General features: G+C 42.5%; 1 protein-coding gene and 1 long non-coding RNA gene across 4 annotated transcripts in view; one reads left to right on the forward strand and one right to left on the reverse strand.

Annotated features, from left to right (window-relative positions):
- LOC122657502 overlaps positions 1 to 15642 on the forward strand; it is a 57079-nt gene that overhangs the window by 12658 nt on the left and 28779 nt on the right. The window lies entirely within an intron of this gene.
- On the reverse strand, positions 10171 to 13189 carry LOC122657504. Its single transcript, XR_006332316.1, has 3 exons — positions 13178 to 13189; positions 12826 to 12830; positions 10171 to 10299 (listed from the first exon to the last, which is right to left on the reverse strand). It is a non-coding gene; the product is annotated as an uncharacterized LOC122657504 (long non-coding RNA).

The raw sequence follows: 15642 nt of genomic DNA on the forward strand, positions 1-15642 counted from the left end.
TATATCCTAGGATAGGTTACCTCTAGTATGTTGATGACTCCATTTACATGGCAATTGTGGATGACTACACTCGTTTCTTCTCCCAAACTATACCGTGGTCCACGTATGTCCTTCAGAAAAAGAGCAATGGACGTCGACTCCAGTAGAGCATGAGTGGAATCGATCCAGTAAAGCACAACAATTATTACTAGGATTTGTTTTATGAAAGTTGGGACTTGTGACTTGCGACTTTGTGTATTGAGTATTGAACTATTGAGTATTATGGAGTTTATGAGTTATAACTTATGAGTTATGAACTTATGCACTTATGACTTTATGAGTTTAAAGCTTAAACTAAAGGCTACATTTGACTTTATTTTTGTTTCATTACTTTGTTTAAATTTCTTATTATATCTTTAAGTACTTAAACATTGTGTTTTTAACTATTTATATATTAGGGTTCGATCGTATACTGTCAATCAAGGGTGCAAACCCAAAACATCACTTTGAGTTCATTTTTTTGTAATATGGAGGTTTAAATGTGTTTATTTAGCTTAAATTAGGGTGTAGATGAAGGATCAGGCCTTAATATGGCCAAAAACCCACCAAGATGGAGTGCCGAAATATGGCAGAAAAAAAGTCCATATTTCGCCAAAATTTCGACCAGCCCAAAATGGCGAGACGAGACGAAATTTCGAACTATGGTCTTAGTATTGTCGAAATTTACGAAATTTGTCGAAATTTTAGCGATATATATCGCGAAATTTTGAACCATGCTTTCAACCACAATGTATGAATTTGAGTACACAACTGAGAATTGTGCTACAGTGCTTTAACTGAGGCAACACTCAAGGAAAAAGCCTGAAGGTGCATCCTTAATGGTCATACCTTGAACCCTAAGGCTCATAAGAAATGCAAACCTTAATCTTTTTGGTGTGTATCATAGATAAGGATTCCAAAGGTTTAGGCACCCCCTACCCCGTGCTGACTATATATCCCAAGGTCTAAACATTTTCTGCTCACCCCCATAAGGACTTGGAAAAATACCAGTTTTATATTCCAACAGATCCAGGGCCCTAGGGGGCACTAGAAGTGGGGCAAGGTGAGCTCTTGGGTTTCCCATATCTCGTTTTCTCCTTACTCGTAGACTAATTGGAATAGGATCCATGCCACACGTTTGGGGCCCTAAAGGATTGTTTTGTTTTGAGATATTTCCCTTACTTAAACTAACATTTTGACATTTTGTGTTATGATCTCCCTCTCTCATGATAGCAACAATTTTTTTTCATTAGGATGGTCTTATTATGAAAAAAAAGGAGAGTAAATTACTCTGACCTCCCCTGCGTTTCTGACAATTACTCAAACTTCCCCTACTTTTCAAACTTCGTTGCACTTAACCCCAGTCCGTTAACTGTGTTAGTAAAAAACCTGCTGTGACTAAAATGCCCTTACATATTGTTGTAATATGGGTCCAAGGGTAAATCTGTCCATGGGGGTATTCTTGTATGTGGGTTTTAGTCCTACATTGCTTAGTTATATTTTTGTCATATGACTTCAATATTATAAATAAAGGCTGGGCTATGATCACATTGATCAAGCCAGTATTCACGGAATTCCACATGGCATCAGAGCAAAAAATATTCCGAGGATATGGGAAGTAAAGTTTTTTCGTTTTTTTCTCTCTTCTTTTTCTTTTCCGCCATTCTGCCCTAAAACCACCCACCGCCAGCCCCTCCACCACTTCCGCCACCTACCGCTAGCCCCTCCCCCACTTCTGCCAGCCACCAACAGCCACCGCCAACCCTCCACCGCCTCTGCCAGCTACCGCCGGCCCTCTCCCTTCCTCCTGCCACCTCCGTAGGTCCCTCCCTCCTTTTTCCGCCTCCTCTACACACCTCGGGGGGGGGGCTTCTACCTTGTTCGAATTTTTTTTCATCCCTTGGTGGTGAGTTGACTCCCACCAAGGGTTTGTTTTTTACCTTATACATGTTCTGATTTTTTTTTGGGGGATTTGTCTCTGCCTATTTTTCTCCAGCCACCATGCCTGACGAATTCGAGATCACGACTGCTTCGACTGGTTCTGACAATTCCAACCAGCGGGACTTTGTTCCCTTTTTGGTGAATCCCATAAAGTTGAATGGCAGCAATTATCTTCTGTGGTCTCGTTCCTGTTTATTTGCTATTGGTTCCCGTGGGCTCTCTGGTTATATCACGAGCACTAAGGTCAGGCTTATAGAGGCTGGATCGGCTTAGGATCGATGGATGAATTTCAATTTTTTGGTGATGTCCTATTTGGTTAATTCCATGGACCAGACCATTGCTGGTCGTTATCTACTCCTTGACACCGCTGCAAAAATTTGAAAGACGGCTCATGACACGTACTCTCAGATTGGGAATGCAGCCCAATGCTATGAACTCCGTCAGAAGCTCCATACTACCAAGTAGCTGGAGTTGTCTCTGTCCCAATATTACAATACCATGTGCACACTGTGACAGGAATTGGATTTTTTGGGCATGTTTAAGCCTACCACGGATGTTGACCCAACGGCCTTCAGGAAGTGGGAGGATGGTTTACGGCTGTTTGATTTTTTGGCCGGCCTCAACATTGAATTTGATAATATCAGGTCCAATATTTTGAATCGGGATCCTCTTCCCTCTTTGGAGCAGGTCTATGCCATACTTTTGGCTGAGGACACGAGGCGCACTGCCATGGTTCATCCTGTCACTCAGGAACGATCAGCCCTTGTTTCTGGTTCTTAATCTTCCCGTGGAAATTCCTCTCTTCCTCCTCCTACTGATCGGCCATCTAGCCTATTAAATGCGATCATTGTGGGAAGGACTGGCACACCAAGGACCGATGTTGGAAGCTTCATAGTCGTCCTGTGGATACTCGTGGGCGTGGAAAGGGGGGGTTCCAATCGGCCCAGTTCCTCTCGTGCTAATCAGTCTGCTACTGAAGATCCATCTGAACAGTCTCTTTCCTCTGTGATGGCTGAGTTGCACAATCTACGGGATATGATGAATCGCTTGGACACATCTTCTTTGGCATCTGTATCTCCTTCCATGGCGGTTTTGGCTTTGTCTCTACCTGCTCCTTCTAATGCACCTTCTTCCACATGTATTTCTTTTGGTGGGAATTGCACCTCGGTCATGCCTGACTCTTGGGTTATTGACTCAGGGGCAACCGACCATATGACAGGTTCTTCCTCTGTTTTTACCACATGTAATCCTCTTTCAGGCCAGTCAAAGGTTCGGGTTGCTGATGGGTCTCTTTCTTCTATTTCTGGGAAGGGATCCGTTCAGTGCACCTCCTCTCTCACTCTTTCCTTTGTTTTACATGTTCCTAAGTTTACTACTAACTTGCTGTCCATTAGTAGTCTAACTAAGGATTTAAACTGCAAAGTAATATTTTTTCCAACTCATTGTTTATTTCAGGATTTGGAAACGGACAGTACGATTGCATGTGGTAAGGTGGTTGGTGGTCTATACGTGCTTGAAAGTTCCCGGACAGCATTGACATCACAGCCGGCATCTTCTCCTTTTGATTCTGCATTGCTTGAGTTAAATAATTGGCATCGTCGTTTGGGCCATCCCCCGATTGGGGTTTTATATGCTTTATTTCCTAGTCTGGTAAAACAATGTAATAAACACAATTTTTCTTGTGATGCTTGCACTTTGGCAAAGCAAACTCGGAGTATTTTTCCTATTTCAGATAACAGAAGTTTGAGTCCTTTTGGTTTAATTCATTCTGATGTTTGGGGCCCTGCCCGTTGTGTTTCTACCTCTGGGTTTCAATGGTTTGTCACATTTATCGATTATTTTAGCCGGACGACTTAGGTATATTTGATGCATAGCAAGAGTGATGTGTTCAATTGTTTATGTTATTGAGTTATTCCACAAAATGGTCCAGACGCAGTTTGATGCCAAGGTGAAGATTCTTCGCTCAGATAATGGCAAGGAATATATGGATGGTGCTTTCCGTTCCTATTTGGACAGCCATGGGATCATACACCAGACTTCTTGTGTTGACACTCCTGCTCAAAATGGAGTGGCAGAACGCAAGAACAGACATCTACTGGAGGTAGCTCGTTCCCTTATGTTCACCATGTCTGTCCCACCTCGTTTCTGGGGTGATGCCGTGCGTACAGCTACTTACCTCATCAATCGACTTCCATCTCGTGTCTTAGGTGGCCGCTGTCCCTTGGATATGTTGGTTGGCAAATCCACCTTTGTGGTACCCCCAAGAGTGTTTGCACGAAATCACCACGTCCATGGTAAGCTTGACCCCTGAGGATTACGGTGCATTTTTCTTGGTTATTCACCAACTTAGAAGGCCTATAAATGCTACCATCCTCCTACCAGAAAGGTGTTGGTCACCATGGATGTTGTCTTTCGGGAGTCGGAGGCTTACTTTCCACCGCCGGTACCTCTGCAAGGGGAGACTCAAAGTAATGAGGAGGTCCCGCTGATTGCTCCTTTAGATGTTGAGATACCAACCATTGAAGATGTTTCTATTGAAGTAGAGGATGGAGTTACAAGTCAAGAACAAGAAGTGGGACAGATTGAGCAACAGGTGCAGGGGGAGAGACTTGTGAAACAGAAATACACTCGGGGAACTGATTTTCCTACAGATGGTCCTCGGTACAAAGAGAAAGAAACCACCACTGCTGCACCACCTACCCAATCGGCATTTGTTCCTGCTCCAAATCTTGCTCCTAGTCATACTTCGGGTAAGCCCCCTCTTGATCCTAGTCTTGATTTACCCATTGCTGTTCGCAAACAAAAAAGAAGTTGCACTCAGCATCCTATCTCAAACTTTGTGTCCTACAACTCTCTAACTCCTGCCTTTCATGCTTTCATATCCTCTTTGTCTTCTGTCTCTATACCTAACACTTGGCAGGAAGCAATAGCTGAACCAAAATGGAAGGAGGCAATGAATGAAGAAATGCTTACCCTTGCAAAAAATCAGACCTGGGATTTGGTAAGTTCTCCACATGGTAAGAGGCCTGTTGGTTGTAAATGGGTCTTTGTTGTGAAGCACAAGGCTGATGGTTCTGTGGAGAGATACAATGAGAGATTGATCGCCAAAGGGTTCACTCAAACCCAAGGAATCGATTATTAAGAGACTTTTGCTCCTGTAGCGAAGATGAATACTGTGCGGGTCATCATTTCTTGTGCTGTAAATCAAGGATGAGAACTTCATCAACTCGATGTGAAGAATGCCTTCCTACATGGAGACTTGGAAGAAGATGTCTACATGGAGGTACCCCCGGGTTTTACCTCTTCAGAGACTCGGGGGAAAGTGTGCAAGTTAAAGAAGGCCCTGTATGGTTTGAAGCAGTCCCCAAGGGCTTGGTTTGGTCGATTTCACAAGGCTATGATCGCATATGGGTATAAGCAGAGTAATGCAGACCACACATTGTTTGTTAAGAAAGTGGGACAGCAAGTTACCCTTTTGATTGTCTATGTTGATGACATAGTAATTACTGGCAGTGATGCATATGAGATTCAGAAGCTGAAAGCTTATTTGGGCACGGAGTTTGAAGTCAAGGATTTGGGCAAATTGAGGTACTTTCTAGGGATTGAGGTTGCCTATTCAGCTAAGGGCATATCTCTCTCTCAAAGGAAATATACCTTGGATTTATTGAAAGAAACAGGGATGTTTGGGTGTAAACCAGCAGATACCCCTCTGGAGCCCAACACACATTTGAAGAGTAAGGAAGGTGAGCCAATGGACAAAGGTAGCTATCAGAGGTTAGTGGGTCGATTGATTTACCTCTCACATACCCGGCCAGACATCACATTTGTTGTAAGCCTTGTTAGCTAATACATGCATGATCCTCACTCTTCTTACTTGGAAGCAGCATACAGAATTCTCTGTTACCTCAAGTCAGCTCCGGGGAAAGGAGTATTGTTCTCTCCACACGGCCATCTCCGGATAGAAGTGTACACTGATGCAGATTGGGCTGGCAGTCCTGATGATAGGAAGTCCACAACTAGATATTGCACATTTGTTGGAGGTAACCTAAATACTTGGAGAAGTAAAAAACAAGCTGTTGTGGCTCGATCTAGTGCTGAAGCTGAATTCCGAGCTATGGCACAGGGTATTTGTGAGCTTCTTTGGCTCAAGGGGCTTCTTTAAGATTTGGGGATGAGTGCTGATCTTCCTATACAACTCTACTGTGACAGGAAGTCAGCAATCAACATTGCTCACAACCCGGTCCAACATGATCGGACCAAACATGTTGAGATTGACAGGCACTTCATCAAAGAGAAGCTGGAACAAGGAATTATTTGTATTCCATTTATTCAGTCTAGTGAATAGTTGACTGATATCCTTACCAAAGGAATCAGTACAAAATTGTTCTTTCCTACTATTAGCAAGTTGGGCATGTTTGATATGTATGCACCAACTTGAGGGGGAGTGTTGTAATATGGGTCCAAGGGTAAATCTATCCATGGGGGTATTCTTGTATGTGGGTTTTAGTCCCACATTGCTTAGTTATATTTTTGTCATATGATTTCAATATTATAAATAAAGGCTGGGCTATGATCACATTGATCAAGCCAGTATTCACAGAATTCCACACATATAAAGGACCAAAACTTGGATTTTCTCTCAACACCAATACTATTCCAACCGAGGGAGAGGGGAGGGGAGGGAGTGACGAAGAAGATGACGGTACCGGCAACTTCACCGGCATGCTTCATCTACTCTGAATCCATCACCGGCCACTGATAAAGAATCTGGCGACCTGCAATTTCACCGGCAACGCTTCATCTATGTTAGAAGTCAATATGTGTAAGGGAGGAGGGAATTGTGAATTAGTATTTAGCGCTAATTCACGATTACCCCTTGAGGGGTGTTTTTGTCTTTTCGGTGTTGGCACTGTTTACCCTATTGGGTAAACTTATAAAGATGAATAGATTGGGGCAGTCGTGGTTGAGACTGCGACTCCCACTTTGCAGCACTCTTGTTTCTCTTCTCTTCTCTTCTCCTCTCTTGTTGATTTTACATGGTATCAGAGCAGGATCGATAGAGACTGATTCACGCTTCCAAGGATCGATTGTGCTCTTATATGAAGGTTTACATCGATTGAGTTCTTCTTCTAAAAACAATTCACGTTAATGACATTTGATGGAAGTCACTCGATCTCTTCTGTTTGAGATGAAAGTGGCTAACATTTTTTGGGCTGATGCTGTTCTTACTGCATGTTATCTCATTAACCGTATGCCTTCTTTGGTTTTAGGTGGTGGTATTCCATATTCTTTGTTGTTTCCTTCTAATCCTTTGTTTGTGTTACCACCACTTGTTTTTGGGAGTGTTTGTTTTATTCGGGATCATCGTCCTCATCGCTCTAAGTTGGATCCTAGAGCCCTTAAATGTCTTTTTGTTGGGTACTCTAAAACTCAAAAGGGGTATCTCTGTTATTCTTTTGATTTAAATAAATACTTTGTTACAGCTGATGTTTCTTTCTTTGAGTCCACTCCCTTTGTTGAGTCTTCGGTGCCTAATTCAGCCTTAGATGATGATCTGCCATATATGTTGTTGAGTCTTCTCCTTTGCAGGTTCAGTTGCCTTCTACGCCACCTCCTACGAACCCACTTGTTGTGTTTCACCGTCGCTCATCTGTCGAGGCAGCGACACCCCGGATTGCTCCTTTTGATCACTACACCAGCAGGTTCAATGCTTCTACCTAGTCTTCTTTGCCTTCGGATCCACCAATAGGTACTTCCTCTTCTTCCACTATTCCTGTTATTTCTGATTTGGATTTACCTATTGCGCATCGTAAGGGTGTTCGGAGTTGTACCGAGCATCCTATCTCTAATTTCGTATCCTATTCTGGTTTGTCTTCTACTTTTGTTGCTTGTTTATCTACTGTTGACCGTCATCCTATTCCTAAGTCTGTTACCGAAGCCTTGTCTAATCCTGGGTGGAAGGCTGCTATGACTGAGGAATTCTCTACGTTGGAGGAAAATCAGACATGGGAACTTGTTTCGTTACCTCCTGGGAAGTCTACCATTGGCTGTAGGTGGATATTTGTGGTGAAGGTTAACTCTGATGGGTCTGTAGCTCGTTTGAAGGCCCATCTTGTTGCGAAAGGGTATGCCCAGGTATATGGGGTCGATTACCTGGATGCTTTTTCTCATGTTGCAAAGCTTACATCTGTTTGCATTTTGATTTCTTTGGCTGCTACACATCATTGGCCTTTATTTCAGTTAGACGTGAAAAATGCATTTTTGCATGGTGATCTCCATGAGGAGGTGTACATGGGGCAACCTCCTGGGTTTGTTGCTCAGGGGGAGTCTGGGAAGGTGTGCAGGCTAAAGAAATCGTTGTATGGGCTAAAACAGTCGCCACAGGCATGGTTTGGTTGTTTTACTGATGTTGTATTGGAGTTTGGGCTGAAACGGTCTGAGAGTGATCACTTAGTGTTTTGTCGGGTTTCTGATGTAGGGAGGATCTTTTTGGTAGTTTATGTGGATGATATTGTTATCACAGGAGATGATTCTTCAGGTATTGAGAGTTTGAAGATACATTTGGGACAGCAGTTTCAGACTAAAGACTTGGGACGACTGAAATATTTTTTGGGTATTGAGGTTGCTCAATCACAGAAAGGGATTTCGCTGTCTCAGCGAAAATATGTTCTTGACTTGTTGTCAGAGACAGGATTGTTGGGTTCTAAACCTTTGGACACACCTATGGATTCTAGCGTGAAACTTATGTCAGATGATGGTGATATTCTTGATGACCCTGAGAAGTATCGGAGGCTTGTGGGGAAACTCAACTATTTGACTGTGACTAGACCTGACATTTCCTTTCCTGTCAGTGTGCTTAGTCAATTTATGTCTGCCCCTCGGACGTCTCATTGGGATGCAGTTATAAGAGTTTTACGCTATATCAAAAAGGAACCGGGACGAGGTCTCCTATATTCTGAACATGGTCATGGGAGGATTGCTGGATTTTCCGATGCTGATTGAGCAGGGTCTCCAGTTGATCGAAGGTCTACTTCAGGTTATTGTGTGTTTGTTGGAGGGAACCTTGTGTCGTGGTAGAGCAAGAAACAAACTGTTGTAGCCCGATCCAGTGCAGAGTCGGAATATCGGGCTATGGCACACGGGACTTGTGAGTTAATTTGGGTTAAACAATTGATGACTGAACTTGGGTTTGGTGACGATTCTCCTATGTTGCTATGGTGTGACAATCAGGCTGCTATTCATATTTCTGAGAATCCTGTGTTTCATGAGAGAACAAAACATATTGAGATCGATTGTCATTTTGTTCGTGAGAAGCTGCAACAAGGGGTTATTTCTCCTCGTCATGTTCGAACGGGGGAGTAACTTGCTGACTTGTTTACAAAGTCTTTGGGGAGTGCAAGAGTAGATTATATTTGTAACAAGCTGGGCATGATTAACATCTATGCTCCAGCTTGAGGGGGAGTGTTAGAAGTCGATATGTGTAAGGGAGGAGGGAATCGTGAATTAGTATTTAGCGCTAATTCACGATTCCCCCTTGAGGGGTGTTTTTGTCTTTTCGGTGTTGGCACTGTTTACCCTATTGGGTAAACTTATAAAGATGAATGGATTGGGGCAGTCGTGGCTGAGACTGCGACTCCCACTTTGCAGCACTCTTGTTTCTCTTCTCTTCTCTTCTCTTCTCCTCTCTTCTTTCTTCCTCTTTCTCTTTGTTGATTTTACAATCTACTTTGAGTCCATGTTTGAAGCTTGGTTTTTTGACAATGGTCAAAATAAAACCCATTTCATCCTTATTTTTTTGCAAGAGTCTGAGATTCAACTTTTGTGAAGACCTAGTTCTCCTTTCTCTAGTTCAGTGATCTCAGTTACCTCATATACATTGATGAAGATCTGATCTAGGAAGAGGTTCTAAAGATTTCAAGGGTGAAGTTCGCACATGGTCTGCCGGTAGGCAGCTTCAGGCGATTGGAAACAATTTGGCCCCTTCTTGCGGCAATGAGATTGTCGCCACTGGTGGGCTTACACAGTTCCCGTCTACATCATGAACTCGGTGCTTCTGTTCGTAATGTGGGCTATCGTCGCTGTGATTCCTTGCAAGGACCGTGGCTTGCAAACTCATTTCTCCATCCCTTGCCAATTCCGATGGGATTTAACTGGATCTTCTGCGAACCCTCGTCATGTGGAGGGAAGGGTTTGGCAATACACAAATGGGACGTTTGGATTTGGTTTCTTCGTAACAATTATTGATTTGAAGCATATTGCTTTAGATGGCTTTCTTCTTGATACAACAGAATGTTGTTAGAATTAATTTCCTCCTGGTTTGGGATTTGTGAATACAAAGAACTAATTGATCAGGTTAGTTACTCAGATTTTGTCCCCCCTTTTTTTCTTTCCAATTTCTCTTCCCATCATCGAATTATATCTAGTTTTTCTGTTTGAGTGGAAGAGAAAACCTAGGTAACATTCTAGATTTCTAATTGTTCTGTTTCTTCTCACACTAGATCCTAGTGCTATGGCAATCTGCCCTGAATCGCAACCACTCTATCATTGCTAGAAAGAAAACCCTTAGAAATCGAGCTTTCACATCTACGCCGTTACCTTCCCCATTCTAGAGAACTGGCCCTTGTGAGATTGTTGGGAGATTGATCGGATTTGCAGGTTATGGTTTTTTTGAGACATCGTAGATAGCAGAGACGATTGGATTGAGTTAGCATTTCATTAATGGCAAAAAGGCAACTTCTGAAGGGGCAAACAGGTAACGTTAACCCCATCAAGTGTTGTATGGTTAATAAAAAATCGATTTTCAATTAAGCCGTTACCTAATCTTAAAACACTAACAGACTGGGGTTGAGTGATACGAAGTTTTTAAAGTAGGGGAGGTTTGGGTAATTGTTAGAAAAGCATGAGAGGTTTGCGTATTTGTCAGAAAGGTTAGGGGAGGTTAGTGTAATTTACTAAAAAAAAAGAGGTTATAATGCCTGATAAATTTAGGTTGTGAAACCCTTTTAAGCTCCTTTTTGTTAACAGTCCCTTGAAGATGTTAAAGGGTTTTGAACCCACACAACCTACTGTTAGAGTTGTTAGAATTGATGTGATAAGGGTAGTTCGGGAACTAGTCTTATATCTAGTTGCCCTATTGTGTATTTTTTTATCTTTTACCTCCCTAGGGAGGTGTATGTAATATCCTCAAGTTTATTAATGAAGTAATATAGGTGTGGAGAAATAACTCTCACACACATTTCATTCCACCGAAATACACTCTTCTTCTCCTTCTTGTCTCCTTCTTCTGTTTGAGTTGTTAGAACTTACTGTTAGAGTTGTTAGAACTTATGTGATAAGGGTAGTTCGGGAATTAGTCTTATATCTAGTTGTCCTATTGTGTATTTTTCTATTTTTTACATTTCTTATCTTTTACCTCCCTAGGGAGGTGTATGTAATATTCTCAAGTCTATTAATGAAGTAATATAGGTGTGGAGAAATAACTCTCACACACATCTCAATCCACCGAAATACACTCTTCTTCTCCTTCTTGTCTCCTTCTTCTTCTTCTTCCCTCTCCAACATCTCCTGCCTTTTTCACTTGCTTCCCTAACCTAAAACCCAACTTGGTATCAGAGCATAACCAGGTTTGAGAGTCGTGTTCAGTTCTTGGTTCCTATTCTTTCCTTCTCTTTGAAATCCTAGGGCATCAAGGGTTCAAGGGTTTTAAGGAGGAGATTCCTATGTAAAGATTTGTTAAAAGAATATGAAAAAGGTCTCCTCTATAACCTATTTAGAAGATTGAAAGTACTAGTGAAGCTATGCTGAAGCTCTTTTGAAGATTTGGAGCTCACCCAGCTGCTGCCAGGATTTCCGCCAGCTTCAAGTTGCAGGTTCTTGATCTCCTTCTCCCGGCATGTATTTGGGTATTGGACTGGACTACTAGAATCGCCCAAGAGTCCTTATAATTACCCCTATGTCCCTTCTTGCTGATTGAAGGAGCTCTATGAGCATAACTCCTATTCGTGGGATTCCATTTGCTGCCCAGGTAAAGCCGAGAATGCTCTGTTTCTGTCTTTCTTGTTTTTGGACTGCCATATGCTACTTCCTTGGTTGAGAAATGCTTGTGGACAGATTTTGTGAAGTCTGTGAACTTGTTGAAAGTGAATGTGTTAGTCATTGGAGAGTATTAGAGTGAAGTGTTATCAAGGTTGTGCTTATTTCTTCTCTGCTGAAATCTGTTTTTTGGGTTGAGTGTGTACTCCCACTTGTCTTTGGTTTTCTTCTTTATGGTCAAGTGCTGTTTCCCTTACAATATGGCTGATTCAGACACATCTGGACTTGGTTCGGCTGATTCACAACCTCTTCCAACAGCTCCTTAGTTGGTTTATGAGAGCACACATCTACAGATTTCCTTTGTGAAGCTTGATGGCACTAATTACTTGGACTGGTCACACTCTGTGAGGCTTTCCCTTAGGAGCAAAGGGAAACTAGGGTACATTACAGGTGCTATCAAAGCCCAGAACCTGGTTCACCTACCTATGAGAAATGGGAGACCGAAAATTCTACAGTCATGACATGGTTAATCTTCTCCATGAAGCCTGAGATTGGGAGAAGGTTTATAAGAAAAGAAACTGCCAAGACAATCTGAGACAGTGTCTCCCAAACCTTTGATAGAGTGGGTGTGCCAAGGTCTAACAGCTTCACCAAAAAATTAACTCAATGAGGCTGGGTGACAAGACCATTTCTGAATACTACAATGTTTTCCTTAGTCTTTTGGAGGAGTATGACCACTACAGGGATCTTCACTTGACCAACCCATAGGATGAAGCAAAGGTGTTTCAGACTCTTGAAAAGGAGCTTGTCTTCACCTTATTTAGTGGTTTGAACCCTGACTATGAGCCAATCAGGCTCCAGATTTTAGGCCGGTCCCCCCTACCATCTCTTAGTGAGGTCTGTAGCTACTTACAGAGTGAGGAGACTCGGCATGTTACTATGGAACCAACACCAACCTCACCCCTTGAGAGGTCGACTCTCAATTCAAGTTCTTTTCGAGACATCCGTGGTGGTGGTAGAGGCCGATAGGCTAAGGGCCTAACCGTGAGGACGATAGAGCAGTAGAGCAGTTGGTGCCAGTGGAGTTGGTAGAGACAGGTTTAAATGTGACCATTGTGGGAGATCTGGACATAATGGCCACCCTCCTGGTACTCGTGGTGGCTATAAAGGGGGAGCTCGAGCTCACTCAGTAATGACTGAGGCAAATGCTTCTCATGATGACTCCACTTTGGTGGATGCAGTGGTTCGCCAAGTCATGTCACAGCTGAGCACATCTTCTACGCCGACCGTGGCCAGCTCCTCTTCATCCTCATCTCTACAAGTCTCCACCTCAGCTTCTACTGCATCCCAGTCTTGGGTCATTGACTCTGGGGCCACTGACCACATGACTGGTAAGTCCTATTATTATGATTCCTATACCATTTGTTCTGGTAAGGATAAGGTTAGGGTAGCCAATGGTTCCCTTTCCTCCATCTTTGGTGAGGGCAGTATTCCTGTTACATCATATATTTCTCTTACTTCTGTTCTTCATGTCCATAACCTTACTTTTAATCTTTTATCTGTGAGTCATTTGACTAAACCTCTAAACTGTTGTGTCACCTTTTATCCTTCTCACTATTTTTTTCAGGATTTGGTGACGAAGAGGATTGTTAGTAGACGTGAGGAGTAAGGCCTTTACCTTTTTTACCCTTGTTTGCCCACAGCTTAGTCCTATGTGTGTGGTCGTAATGATAGTAGTTTTGTGGAGTCTATTATGTTATGGCATCGTTGTCTTGGCCATCCATCTTTTGTTGTAATGAGGAAACAATTGCCTCACTTATTTTCTTCTATTGCTTCTTCTCATGTTTTTCAATGTGAACCATGTATGTTTGCCAAACATTGTGGTTCCTCATATCCATATCATGGTAGTAGAACTGCTACTCCTTTCCAAATTGTGCATACTGATGTTTGGGGACCTTCCCCTACTTCCTCTTTATTTGGCTATTGTTATTTTGTGTCTTTTCTCGTGCTACTTGGACTGTTCTTATGAAACATAAAAGTAATGTTTGTGATGCATTTCAGAATTTTTATCAGATTATTCTTACTTAGTTTGATACTCGTATCAAAATTGTTCGGTCTGATAAAGGAGGAGAATACATGTTTAGTGGCCTCAAAGCCTTCTTTACTAATAATGACATTATCCATCAGCTCGCGTGTGTTGACACACCCCAACAAAATGGGGTTATTGAGAGGAAAAATCATCATTTATTGGAGGTCACCCATAGTCTCTTATTTGGCATGCATGTTCCCAAGACCTTCTGGTCTGCAATTCTTCTCACTGTTTCCTTTCTCGTTAATCGCATGCCTACCAAACTTCTTGATTTCAAATCTCCCTTAGAAATCTTATCTCCACAGGTTTCTGCTTTCTCTCTCCCTCCTAAAGTCTTTGGCTGTGTTTGCTATGTGCATGTTAACAAATCACATCGTACTAAACTTGATCCCAAAGCTCTCAAGTGTCTCTTTCTTGGGTACTCTTCTACTACCAAAAGTTACAAGTGCTATCACCCCTCTTCTCGCAGTTGCTTAATCTCCAAAGATGTCACCTTCCTTGAGTCTGTCCCTTTCTTTGCACCTTCTCAGCATCCTCTTCAGGGGGAGAATTGTGGAAGTGAACAGGCTGCTGATTTCCTTCATTATCCTCTACCTATCTCTCCCTTTATGCTTGACATTGGAAAGCATAGGACTGTGGATGTGGATGTGAATACAGAATTGGTACCAATTGAAAGTGGTTCTGGTAAGGAGAAGGATTACCACATTAAATACACAAGAGGTGAAGGCTTGCATAATAAAGGAAAGAAGACCTGCCAAGAGTCCTCTTTGGATCCAGATCCATATCCTGAGATTCATTCTCCTCAATCAGGTGACATCCCTTCTCCTCCATCTGATTTAGATCTTCCTATTGCTGTTAGAAAAGGGAAAAGAGCTTGTACTAATCCTATAGCCTAGTTTGTTTCCTATGATGCTCTTTCTCCTACAGGTCTTGCCTTTATTGCTGCTCTCTCTACTGCTTCTATTCCCAGGAATGTTACTGATGCTATGTCTGACCCAAAGTGGAGACAAGCTATGTCTAAGAAGATGATGGCTCTTGAAAAGAATGGTACTTGGCAATTAGTGGATCTTCCCGAGGGACGTGTCCCAATTGGATACAGATGGGTCTACACAATCAAGTATAAATCTGATGGTACTGTTAAAGATATAAAACAAGGTTGGTGGCCAAGGGGTACAGTCAAGTCTATGGGATTGACTATCAGGAGACATTTGCTCCTGTGGTTAAGCACAACCCTATAAGAGTTCTTTTATCATTGGCTACCACTAAAGATTGGCCATTATATCAATTAGATGTGAAGAATGTCTTTCTTCATGGTGACTTGGAAGAGGAAGTGTACATGCAAATCCCACCAAGCTTCAAAATACTTTCAGCTGAAGGGAAAGTGTGTCTCCTTAAGAAGGCGCTATATGGACTCAAACAGTCACCAAAGGCATGGTTTGAGCGCTTCAGACAGGCTATTCTGAAGAATGGTTATTCCCAGAGTCAAGCTGACCACACTCTCTTTACCAAGCGGGGCAATGGTACCATCACAGCCCTCATTGTATATGTTGATGATATTGTAG

This window comes from Telopea speciosissima, chromosome 4 (genome assembly GCF_018873765.1).
Source record: "Telopea speciosissima isolate NSW1024214 ecotype Mountain lineage chromosome 4, Tspe_v1, whole genome shotgun sequence".
In the NCBI taxonomy this organism is placed as follows: Eukaryota; Viridiplantae; Streptophyta; class Magnoliopsida; order Proteales; family Proteaceae; genus Telopea; species Telopea speciosissima.